Source organism: Ambystoma mexicanum, chromosome 12 (genome assembly GCF_040938575.1).
Source record: "Ambystoma mexicanum isolate Mex_15411 chromosome 12, UKY_AmexF1_1, whole genome shotgun sequence".
Lineage (NCBI taxonomy): Eukaryota > Metazoa > Chordata > Amphibia > Caudata > Ambystomatidae > Ambystoma > Ambystoma mexicanum.
Window position 1 is genome coordinate 893,287,875 of NC_090936.1, and position 12,297 is coordinate 893,300,171.

A 12,297-nucleotide genomic window follows, 5' to 3' on the forward strand; every position below is an offset into this window, starting at 1 on the left:
CAAGTACCCAGCCATTCAACACTCCACACTGCATTCATGCCAGTTTTGGGCAGGGCTGTCTCAGTCATTGTGTCAAACACCAGATACTAGACACTCACAACACAGAATGCGTATTCGTCACACACTTCATTCACCCAGGTCCCACCCACAGGGTGTACCCACAACATACAGTCACTGGGAAGGCTCCAGCCAGTCTGGCCTGGACTTCACAACACCACCATATATGGAACTTCCACCCAACAGCCGGTCAGGGGGAAGGGACAGAGTCAGGGCTTCCCAGGACTTTGGGAAAACAAGGTAACAGGCAATAGAAAGCAAGAGGCCACGGGGGCCATCTTGTTTCCCATCAGGAATCAACTGATTCCAATGGCAGGGCCTGGGTATCCCATAATGGAGGATACTCAGAGCACCTGTCAAATTCAGCATGGAGCTGCCACCAGCCCATACCCTGCTCTGTGGGCTACCCACAGGTGCCCAAAAACATACACTAGGGGCATGGGTTGTACCCCCACCCATGGGTGCCATAAGGGTATCCCATGGGTCTGTTCACCAAACCAAAAGATAGAGCTGCACCGCCAGGAGTCCCACTTGAACTCCTGCGCGGAAAACATGACAGAACACACGATAAAAAGCAGTAAAGGACAAGGATATGGAGGCCCTGTCCCTCCGATGCATTTCCAGCATCACAACTGGCCTGTCACCTGGCGACCGAGAGGCCCTCTCCTCACTATGCCCAGTACAATGGAAATAAAAAGCAATCCCCTACTTGGGAGTCCACATCCCAGCTGACCCAAAAGGGGTTTACCAAACAAACTTCCCCCCACTCTTCCGCGAACTAGAAAGAGACCTGAAGAGGTGGGCGACGCAAGAAATCTCCCCGATGGGGCGCATCACAGTGACCAAAATGAATCTTCTCCCCAGATTTTTGTATGCATGCACCACTCTACCCGTAACGATTCCGCCGACCGCCCTTCAGGTGCTCCAGAGGAAACTGCTCCAATTCATCTGGAAGGGCAAAAAGGCCCGGATCCCCCTGAGAAAGATGCTGGTGAACGCACGCCTAGGAGGACTGGGAGTCCCCCGACCTGCAGAATTACCAAATAGCGGCCCAACTAGCTCACATCCATGCCTGGTTAATGACTTCGGGGCGTCCCCGATGGGTAGAGATAGAACAATCCCGGCTGTCCCTCCCTCTTCGTTTTCTCCCGCACACTCCACAACTTCAAGTACTGGATCAGGGGAGGCCTAGAGTCACTGGGCCAACTTTTCATGGAAGACCACCCCCGAACATTTGAACAATGCAAAGAGACTTTTCAGCAGAAGGAAGGAGACAGATTCACTTATATTCAGCTTCGACACTGGTGCTTCCACCGGCAAACCCGGCAAGCAGCAACGCGCACGCCCTCGCCACTTGAACTAACTTTGCAAGATCTCCTGACTCGAGGAAGGATCTCGGCCTTATACAAACGCTTTAGGGGAGACTTTCTTATCTCCAAGATGTGAGCTATGGCCCAGTGGGAGGCGGACTTGGGACACGCGCTAACCGACCAAAACTGGGTGGACATCTGGTCGCGAACTCACTCAGCGTCCTCTTGCATCACAAACCGAGAATGCGCATACAAACTCTTACTGCACTGGTACTACCCTCCCCTAAGGTTCCATCATATAAACCAGGCTCTGAGCCCTAACCTGTTGGAGACTATGTGGACAGCCACGCTCCTTCTACCACATGTGGTGGGCATGCCCAAGGTTCAACTTTTTTGGTCACAATGCATAACCATATTTGCAGACATTACCCAGAAGGTAATCCCACTCGAACCTGAACCTATCCTTCTGGGGGCCCCAGTCCCCGAGTGCTACCCAAGATCGCGAAGAAAAGCTACACTCCTGACTCAATGCCTGCTGGCAGCGCGGATTGTGGTGGCCGGCACATGGAAGTCCACTGAGGGTCTGCTGGTGGCGCTGTGGTGGGGAAGATGTGGGACATCCTGATTGCAGAGAAGATAACGGCGGCCAGAGCTGGGACTCTGCATCATTTCCAGGACACTTGGGCCCCATTCCTAGACTACAACCGAAAGTTCCCAGCCCTAACCTACCTACCCCAGAACACCACGAGAATCCTGGAGGGGACAGAGACTATCCGAGCGGAGGAAGAAACATAGGGTATTCAGGAACCCAGGTCGGGATGGGGACGACGTGGGGTGAGGGGGCAGATGGGTGGTGGGACGGGGGAGAGTGGGAAGTTGACTGCCATGCAATAACTTTATTTGTAATGTATTCACTCTGCTCTGTTGCAAAAAATAAACAGTTTAAAAAAAAAAAAAAAGAAAGGCTCGAGATTGTCTCCCTTAAATTACAGACCTCTAGCCCTAATGGATGTTGATTCTAAAATGTTTGCATCCATTTTACTAGACCATATAGAGGTTTCGTGTTCTACCAATGATATACTGGACTATTGTCAAATGGGCTTTAGAAAGAAAATGGGCATGGCCTTTGGGGGTCTGTTTCTTAGCTGCCTACAGAGGCACTCGCGGCAATCAAATTCCTTTCTGATATTTGTGGCGTCAATGGACTTGTCCATGGCGTTTGAGACAGTAAATAGAGAAATTCTTTGGGGGAAACTGGAAGAGTATGGAATTTTCAAGGGTCTCCCAAGTATCCTTATTCATCTACATAGAGGTTCCAGATGCAAGTTAGACGACAATCGGAAGGTCTGATGTCGTGCAGCCTTACAACGGCTTACACCAAGGCTGCATATCGGCCCCTACACTATTTAACCTGTACGTGGCAGATGCAGGTGGCTAGATCATGCTTCCCTTGTATCTCCCAGAAATGAAACCTTATAAATTAGTTGGGCAGCTTACGCTGACGATTATGTGCTGGTGGATTGTACTCCCATTGGGTTGCAGGGGATGATTAATGCATTTGGGCGATATATGGCAGAGCACAATCTAAAAAATCACCTGGCTAAAACTGTCATACTGAAACTATCGAAAAGTGGCCAGTCGAAACAAAAGTTCTGCTGGAAATGGGAAAATAAGATGCTTTCTGTTAAAGACAATATGCAGTACCTAGGTTAACCCATTTTAGCAAACCATACTAAGACATTTTACCGCAACGACTTAAGAGTTAAAGCAGTTGCCATGGCTAGACAACTGAGGCAGATAGACCAGAATTTTTTTCAGGAGTTCTCAATGATACACTGTCAGGAATTTTACAGAATGAAGGTGTTGCCTAGATTACGTTATGGTCTAGAATTCTTTCTAATTGGATATATCCAGTGTTGAAGAAAGTGGAAGGTCTAATCTGGAGATCGGTTAAATTTCATTTCCCCAAATGTGTCCCAATACAAATGATAAGATATGAAATGGGCCTGCAATCCAGGTCCAGTATAATTCAATGGAAAAGATTGTCTTTATTGCTGAAGTGTGAAATAAGCGCCAAGGGGAATTTTTATACTCTCTTGGGGGGGATATGTAACTGAAGGTTTTATGAAAGACCTACGCTCAGATAGAGCACGGATCCTTTACAATCTGGGGTAGTCAATGAAAATTCTTCTGTCTAATCCCCGGAAGATTAAAAAATATGATTATAAGCAATGATTGGTCTGTCAATAAGATGGAAGCCATGGATTTTCAACTTTACTTCCAAGCGGAGTCGCCTCAAAAACTGTATGTCGCAATGGAACAATACATCGCTACCCCAATAGGGGGGTGAGAAGGAACAAGTTACTTACCTGTAACTGTTGTTCTCCAGCATGGGTCTGGCATGGATTCACATGCTCATGAATATTCCCCGTCAGGCTGGGAATCCTCGGTAAAGAAAAAATCAGTATCAGTTTCGTTTCTGATCTGTCTTTCGTAGTAGTAACCAATCACTGATCTCTGCGTCATACTGACCACAGCCAATGACTGCCCTCTACCTAAGCCCCGCCTCTGGCAGCCATCTTCAGATTTGGTAGCACGTGAAGTGGCAGTATGACCAAGTGAAGAGCCGCAGAGGGGTAGGTGGGAGGGTTCGCATGTGAATCCATGCCAGACCCATGCTGGAGAACAACAGTTACAGGTAAGTAACTTGTTCCTTCTCCAGCATGGGGTCTGGCATGGATTCACATGCTCATGAATATAAGAATAAATAGCAGTACACACATGCACAACCACGGGGGGTGGCAAAAGGCACAACATTAAGCAATACAACATTAAGCATCTCTTACCTGCTCACCAGGCTCACCATAAGCGGACAGGTTGTGCAGCACTGCTTGGCCGACCCTGGACTCCTCCCTGGAATCCCGATCGACGCAGTAGAATCTCGTGAAGGTGTGCGTCGACCTCCACGTAGCAGCCCTGCAGATGTCCAGCAGGGGCACACCAGATAAGAACGCCATAGTAGCAGCGATCGCTCTGGTCGAATGGGCTCTCGGACGGCCTGGCAGCGGTCGGTTAGCCAACCGGTGACAGTGCATGATGCAGCCGGAGAGCCATCTGGAAATAGAAGACTTCGAGAGAGCCTTCCCTTGATTCACAGGTCCAAAGTTCACGAACAGCTGTGATGTCCTCCGGAAACTCTTTGTGCGGTCCACGTAGAACTTCAGCGCTCTAGCCACATCCAGCGAGGGCATAAAGGAGGGGTGCGTCCTAAGCACCACCCTCGAGGCATGGAAAGTCAAGTACGGTGCTTTGCAGGATAGGGCCTGGATCTCTCCCACTCGGCGTGCGGAGGTAATGGCCACCAGGAATGCAGTCTTCCACGACACAAACTTCATCGGTGCGCAGTGCATCGGCTAGAATGGGGGCCCCATGAGCCTGGTCAGCACCACGTTAAGTTCCCACGCCGGGGCGGGGGCCTTCACCGGCGGGAACGACCGGAACAGTCCTTTCATAAACTCTTTTACCAGTCGATGGGACCACAGGGACGTCCGTCCTGTGGTTCTGGTATATCTGGAGATCGCCGCCAGATGAATCTTAATGGAGGCATGGGCTAGCCAAGCCTTTGCCAGCGATAGCAGGTACGGCAGCACTTGAGGGGCCAAAATCCGTAGGGGGTTGATCTTCTGTGCTCGGCACCAGATAGAGAACCTCTTCCACTTATGACCGTAGCATTTGAGAGTCGAGGACGCCCTGGCCTTTGCAAGAACCTCTCTGCAATCGGCCGGTATATCGTAGCCTCCAAACTCTAGCGCTGCAGGAGCCAAGCCTGCAGGTTCAGCGACGCCGGGTCGTGGTGGAAGATGGCGCCTCCTTCTCCGGAGCGAAGGTCCGCGTCCGCCGACAGCTTGATGGGAGGGGACGTTGACAAGTCCGAAGGTCCGGGAACCAGATCTGCCTCGGCCACGCCGGTGCGACGAGGATCATCCTGCACCGGGATCTCTTGAGCTGGTTGATGAGTCTAAGCAGCAACGGCAACGGAGGGAATGCATTCCGGTATAGGCCTTCCCAGGGAAACGAGAACGCATCGCCCATGCTTCTCGGCTGGGGAAACCTGCTGGCGAACCTCTTGCACTTCTAGTTCGTCGCTGTCGCGAACAGGTCGATTTGGGGTTTGCCCCATCGTCTGAAGAGTTGATCCACCTGATCCTGGCGCAGTTCCCACTCGTGACACGCGCGCAGCTCCCTGCTGAGCGAGTCGGCGATGGTGTTGCTTTCTCCTGCCAGGTGGAAGGGAACCAGGAACATCCCCTGGGCGACCGCCCAGTGCCACAGATCCTGTGCCTCCTTGGATAGGGCTGGGGATCTGGTGCCTCCCTGCTTCCGTATGTAAAACATCGTCGTGGTGTTGTCCGTGAAGATCCGCACCACCTTGCCCTTGAGCGACGGGAGGAACGATTTGAGAGCCCAGAACACGACTCGGAGTTCCAGGACGTTGACGTGCAGGAGCCTCTCCTCCGGGAGCCAGAGGCCTCTTGCGTGGAGATCTCCGGTGTGTGCGCCCCAACCTTCCAGGGAGGCGTCCGTCGTCACCGTCTCCTGGTACGCCGGCGTGTGAAAGTCCTTGCCCGCCGTGAGGAGCGCTTGAACGCCCCACCACTGAATCGCCCGCCGGAACACCTCGTTGAGGGGGACCCTGTCTTCGAAGGTGCCCGTCGCCTGCATCCAACGGGCGTCGAGATATTCTTGAAGAGGGCGTATCCGTAGTCTGCAGAGGCGCACCAGGTAGATGCAAGAGGACATCATCCCCAGGAGGGACTTGATGGACCTCACCCTGGCCACGTCCGTGGCAAGCAGGCGCTGGACTTTGCCTAGAATGGTGTTCGTCCGTTCTTCCGACGGGGCCGCCAGGCGCCTCACTGTATCGAGCTTCGCTCCCAGAAACAGGGCCACCTGCGACGGCACCAGGTGGGACTTTGGGTAGTTTATGGCGAATCCCAGGTCTGTGAGTAGCTGGACGGTCCTCGCAGTGTGTTCGACGGCGAGTTCTCTCGTCCTTGAGCGGATGAGCCAGTCGTCCAGGTAGGGGTAGACGTGAATCCCCTGCAGGCGCAGCCGCGCCGCCACTGGTGCTAGGCACTTGGTAAAGACCCTGGGGGCCGACTTCAATCCGAACGGCAGTGCTCTGAATTGGTAGTGGCGTCCCTGGACGACGAACCTGAGGAACTTTCGGTGACTTTTGAGGATGGGAACGTGGAAGTATGCATCCTCCAGGTCCAACGACGATAGAAAGTCGCCTTCCTCCAACTGTCCCAGTACGTGCTGGAGGGTGACCATCCTGAACTTCTGTGATCTGATGTATTTGTTCAGACGACGAAGGTCCAGGATGGGGCGCCAGCCGCCCGTCTTCTTCCTGACGAGGAAGTACCTTGAGTATACCCCGGAGCCTCTTCGGGACAAGCTCGATGGCGCCTTTCCTGAGCATCGCCCGTACTTCCAACAGCAGTTGCGGGACGTGATTCTCCTTCCTGGCCACAGGTGGAACGTGAGGGCACTTCTTCAGGAATTCGATAGAGTGTCCTCTTGCCAGGGTATCCAGCACCCAACGGTCGGTGGAGATGGACTTCCACACGCCGACGAAGTTCGTCAGCCGGCCTCCCACCGGGGTGCTTCGGTGAGGGCCCGAGACCACGGCCGGTTCAGTCCTGCTTGGAGGTGGTGGCCTTGCCGCCCTGGCCACCTTGCCGAAGGCGGCGAGACGCTCCCTGCTTGCCGCGACCCCTGTAGGCCTCCCGAGACGAGGAGCGTGCCGCCTGGCGGTAGGACGACGAGCCACCGCTGGATCCCTTGGAGGCACCTTGTCTGCCTCCGGAGCTCCGAAAGGGCCGTCGTTGCTGAAGGGCTCCCAGGGCGCGGGCCGTCTCCGTTTTTATGGCTTGGAGGGATTCGTCCACCGCCTTCCCGAACAAGTTGCTGCCGTCGAACGGCATGTCCAACACCCTGGTCTGGACGTCCTGACGGAAGTCGGTCGCCCGGAGCCAACCCCGTCGTCGTAGGCAAACATCGTTGCCCAGCTGGCGGGACCCGGTATCGGCAATATCTGTTGCCACCGTTATGGCGTGGTCCGACGCCACCTCACCCTCCAGTATTTCCAGGGCCTCAGACCTCTTGTCGTCCGGCAGGAAGTCCAATATGGGGGCCAGCTTAAACCAGAGCTCCCTGTCGTAACGGGCCACGATCGCCAGGGCGTTGCCCGCTTTGATCGTCGTCGCCGCCGACGAAATGACCCGCCGCCCCATGGCGTCCAACTTCTTTCCCTCGCCCTCCGGGGAGGAATTCGACATTGAGGCTCCTGACCCCGCCGCTTTCTTCTTCGCCGTCGCCGAGACGACCGAGTCTGGCGTTGGCTGGGCCCTGAGGCACAGGGGAGCGGTTTCGGGGACCCGGTACTTCTTCTCGTACCGGTCCCGTTTGGCTGGTGCTGTGGATGGGTTCTTGAGAACCGACAGGCCCTCCTCCCAGATGTCATCGATTAGGGGCACCGCGATGACCGTCTTCCTCTTGGCCTCCCGGCGCTGATAGAGGAAACCTTCCTTTCTCTGCTCCTCCGGGCAGAGCTGGAACAATTCGGACGCCCTGGCGATCATGGCGTGGAATGACCCAAACTCGTCGGGCGGCGAGGCCCGTGCGACGGGAGACGGGAGACCCGTTCCGTCGTCGTCGCCCTCAGAACCCGTCGTCGAGCCCAACGCACCGTCATCTCCCGACTCGTGGGAGGATGAGGAGGGAACTGCAGGCCTTACGGGGGCGAGAGGAGGAGAGGGTTGGGTCCTCTGTCGTTTGTTCTGAGGACTTCCCGACGGGCCAGGTTGCGGGTCCTCCGGCCTGGGCCGTGGGAATCTCACCCTTATCTCAGAGCATAAGGACTGGATGGCCGACAAAATGGCCGCCGAGCCATCCTGAGGCCTAGGATCCGGCTGTGCCGGAAGGGAAGGCCGCTCTTCCTCACCATCGTCGTCTTCCTCGGTTATCTCCCGAGGATCTTCCTGACGGGATCGAACCTTCTCGAATTGGACTTCGAGGTTCCTCACGGCCTCGGTCAGTTCCTCCTCTGAGGCTGACTCCGAGCTCGAGGAGGGCACCGTGCCCCCCTCGCTTCTTCCATCATGGCGGCCACGACGATGGGTTGAAAAGAGGATTCCCTCCTTGGCGGCAGGGAAACTCTAGTCCCGGAGGCGGTCTCCGCTGGCGGTGTCTCTGCCGGCTTGGCCAGAGTCGCCGCGATAGCCTCGATAGAGGCCTTCGCCTGCTGGGTAGGGGCCTGGACCACCTTAGGTGCGTCCCGGGCCCTCTCCTTCGGGGGAGGGGCGACGCCTCGCTCCCCCTCTTCCGAGATCGGACGGGGCTTCTCCCGAAGCTTACCCGGGGTCTCGGACTTCCTCTTCCCCAAACCGGAGCGTTGGCTCGTGGTTGACGGTGCCGGGGAAGGTGCGCCCTGCCTGGCGACCGAAGAGCCCGACCTTTCGGCGCTCCCGGAGCCAGCGGACTCGCAGCGCTTGGCCTGGTGTTGGGCCCCCGTCGCCGGGGCGCCCGCACAGGACTTAGAAGCCCGCTTGGACCCTTTCTTCTTCTTCTCACCCGTCGAGCCCTTCTCCAACCAGCTTGCGAGACGGGATCGACGGTCCCTCATGGTCCGCTCCGACAAGTTCTTGCAGAACTGGCAATCCTTCTCTACATGAGTCTTGTCCCCATGAAGACAGTAGAGGCATCGCGAATGTTCATCTTCCTTAAACACATTCTGCAGCCCGCATCCAGGGCAGCTGCGAAACAGCTTGGGACCGGGTGACGAACTCGCATCCTGGGCCATCTCGAAGTAGGCCGCAAATCTTCTGTAATCCTCCAAGAAGTTGATTCGACGAAATCTTCACCCTTGAGGGGCGTAGGAAAATCCTGCAACGGGTAGCCGTTAACGGGAGTAGAAACGGTGGAGCTTGAGGCTCGATTAACCGAAAAAATGTGAAAATTCACCTGAAAAAGTGCGAAACACGCAGTAAAAGCTCGAGAGCTAAGCACGAGGACTCCCAACACTTGAACGTGCGGTAAAAATCTGAAGATGGCTGCCAGAGGCGGGGCTTAGGTAGAGGGCAGTCATTGGTTGTGGTCAGTATGACGCAGAGATCAGTGATTGGTTACTACTACGAAAGACAGATCAGAAACGAAACTGATACTGATTTTTTCTTTACCGTGGATTCCCAGCCTGACGACGGGGAATATTCATGAGAATGTGAATCCATGCCAGACCCCATGCTAGAGAAATAACATTATGCGGTTTTGCTTCAATGTAGTGAAAACCAATTAAATAATATCAATTTGTGACACAGTGGAAAAATTTATGGTTTCTGTACATTTTTCCAGATCAATTCTTCGATAGAATCACCATTTCACTTATTACTCATGTGTCCAGCTCTCAAGTGTTTGGATTACATTTTAGGTCTTTTTTTAGCAATCCGGAATGGGTACCAAGCTATTTATTTTGGGTATCAATGTTACATGGGGACTCTATGCTTTTAAAGTTAAGAGTGTTGCCATTTCTAAAGAAGGCATGTACGCTGGAGGGAATTAGGTAATATTCTCACAAAGTACTCAGATCAACAGAGTCTGGACAGATCGGCTTGATGCAATCTTATCCTCCATGTATATTTTAATTTAATTAATCAGAGATGGTTTTGTCTGTCTTGACTGTTTTTCTCCATCTTTCGTTCTGAAGAATCAATCAGGAAATTGTAAACAAGTTAGATTGAATGAAATTATGAATGTATAAGGTATAATGTAATAATGTATTCTTTTAATATAAAATTGCTATATTTTTTGTTTGGTAAAGGTTTAATAAAAAAAAGCTAGTCAACAACAAGAAGATTTAAAAGATTTAATTATATTGTTCACGGATGTATTCTTAGAGAAACCAAGAAGAGTGAAAGGCACCTATCACTATATTAGCACACCTAAGGGAAAATTGGTTCATCCGAAACCATATAAACTCCTGGAAGCTCGTAAAAAGATAGTGGTTGAGGAAGTGAATAAAATGTTCCTCCCCTATCGTATTGGTCACCAAACCGGACCATTCCTGTAGGTTTTTCATAGATTTCCGCCAAATTAATATATTTTTTAAATCAGTTTTTATTGGTTTTTACAACAATCAACATTCAACAAAACCAGCAGTAGTTATGATACTTTAGCGTCATGTGCATATCGTTGGATCTACCGCTTTCCCTTTACCCTCCCCCCAACTCAAGCTTACTCCACTTCGCATTCTGCTTCACTTTCCTCCTGGGGAACCTCCCCTTCCGTATTCACCAAAGTTTCCTGATTGCTTAAGTAGTCCTGGGTGGACCCATACAACGTGGCCACTAGGTGCTTCCAGGCAGACAGGGTTTCTGCTTCCTCCTCCCCTCCCCTACTGGCCGCTTCGTGCCATACTGCCGTCTCGGCTTCAGTCCATTTCTGGAGGTCACTCCACCAAACTTCTACCTTCGGTTGATTGCAAGCTTTCCACCCCATTGCAATTCTGCACTTGGCAAGTATGTAGGCCAAGTCCTTAAGCTTGCTCACGTGTTTAAGTTGGCGCGGTCTAGGGAACCCCCCCTACCATGCATGCCCACACTGAATTTCCGCCAAGTTAATGCCATTTCAGACTTTGGTGCTTATCCCACACCACAGATCAATGACCTAATTGATAAACTCTGAAACAGCACCTTTCTATCAACCCTAGACTTAACAAAAGGGTACTGACAGGTCCCAGTGTATGGTCCTGATCAGGCAAATACAGCTTTTTCGACGCCCCAAGGACTGTTTCAGTTTATAGTACTCCTTTTTGGATTACATGGGGCTCCAGCCACTGTGCAATGGCTTATGGACAACATATTACAGCCCTACACTGTTTTCTGTGGAGCCTATATTGATAATCTTGTCATTTATAGTAAAACCTGGGAAGACCACCTATTCCATCTCTACTATTGTGAGAGCCCTCAGAGAAGCTGGCTCAACTGCCAATGCAGACTGGCCCATTCAGCCATGAAATACCTCCACTTCTTTTTAGGGAATGGTAGTGTGCAACCTCAACACGAGAAAGTGAAAGCCGTACTAGATAATCCTACACCTAAAACTAAAAGTGATCTCAGAGCATTTCTAGGGTTAATTGGTTATTACCGTAGGTTTATCCAAAACTTCTCGGACAGGGCAGCTAGGCTGACAGATAAACTAAAGAACGCCAAACCCCAGAACATTCATTGGACTGAAAAAGATGATATATGCTACAATAACCTAAAACAAACCCTGTGCCAGAAAAAGGTGATAGATTTCTCAAAAGAATTTGTACTACAGACAGACACCTCCCTTACAGGGCGAGGAGCAGTCTTATCACAAATTTGCAACAGATTGAACATCCCATCTTGTTAACGAAACACAAACCTTTCCCACGTGAACAAAATTACTCTGTTGGAATTGGATGCCCTTGCAATCAAGTGGGCCATTATCCGCCTTAGATACTACCTCTTAGGAAGAAAGTTAACACTTGTCACGGACCATTTTCCACTAATTTGGATTAGCCAACGAAAAGACTCTAACCCTCGAGTCATGCAATGGTCCTTAGACCTGCAACTCTACTGTTTCACTGTGGAGCACCGAAAAGGTATAGACCAAGGGAACATGGATTTCCTCTCTTGGTTCCCCTGTGAAACAGATGCAGCTACATCGAACAGAGGAAGGGTATGTGAGAAACCTGAAGGTGTCTCACCCGCTAGTCTCTGGGGATCGGTCATCCAGGGGGCCAGGACACAGCCATCACTTTTGGATCCAGTTAGTGGGGGTGGACCAGTGCAGGAGGAACACCTGGATGACGGGTCTTCGTGTAGTGGAAGTGGGACACTGGATGGTG

The 12,297-nt window shown here is 52.2% G+C and overlaps 1 protein-coding gene across 2 annotated transcripts in view; it reads right to left on the minus strand.

Moving 5' to 3' along the window:
- The window catches only part of BLTP3B (bridge-like lipid transfer protein family member 3B), a 2,399,137-nt gene that overhangs the window by 1,938,049 nt on the left and 448,791 nt on the right, over positions 1-12,297 (minus strand). The window lies entirely within an intron of this gene.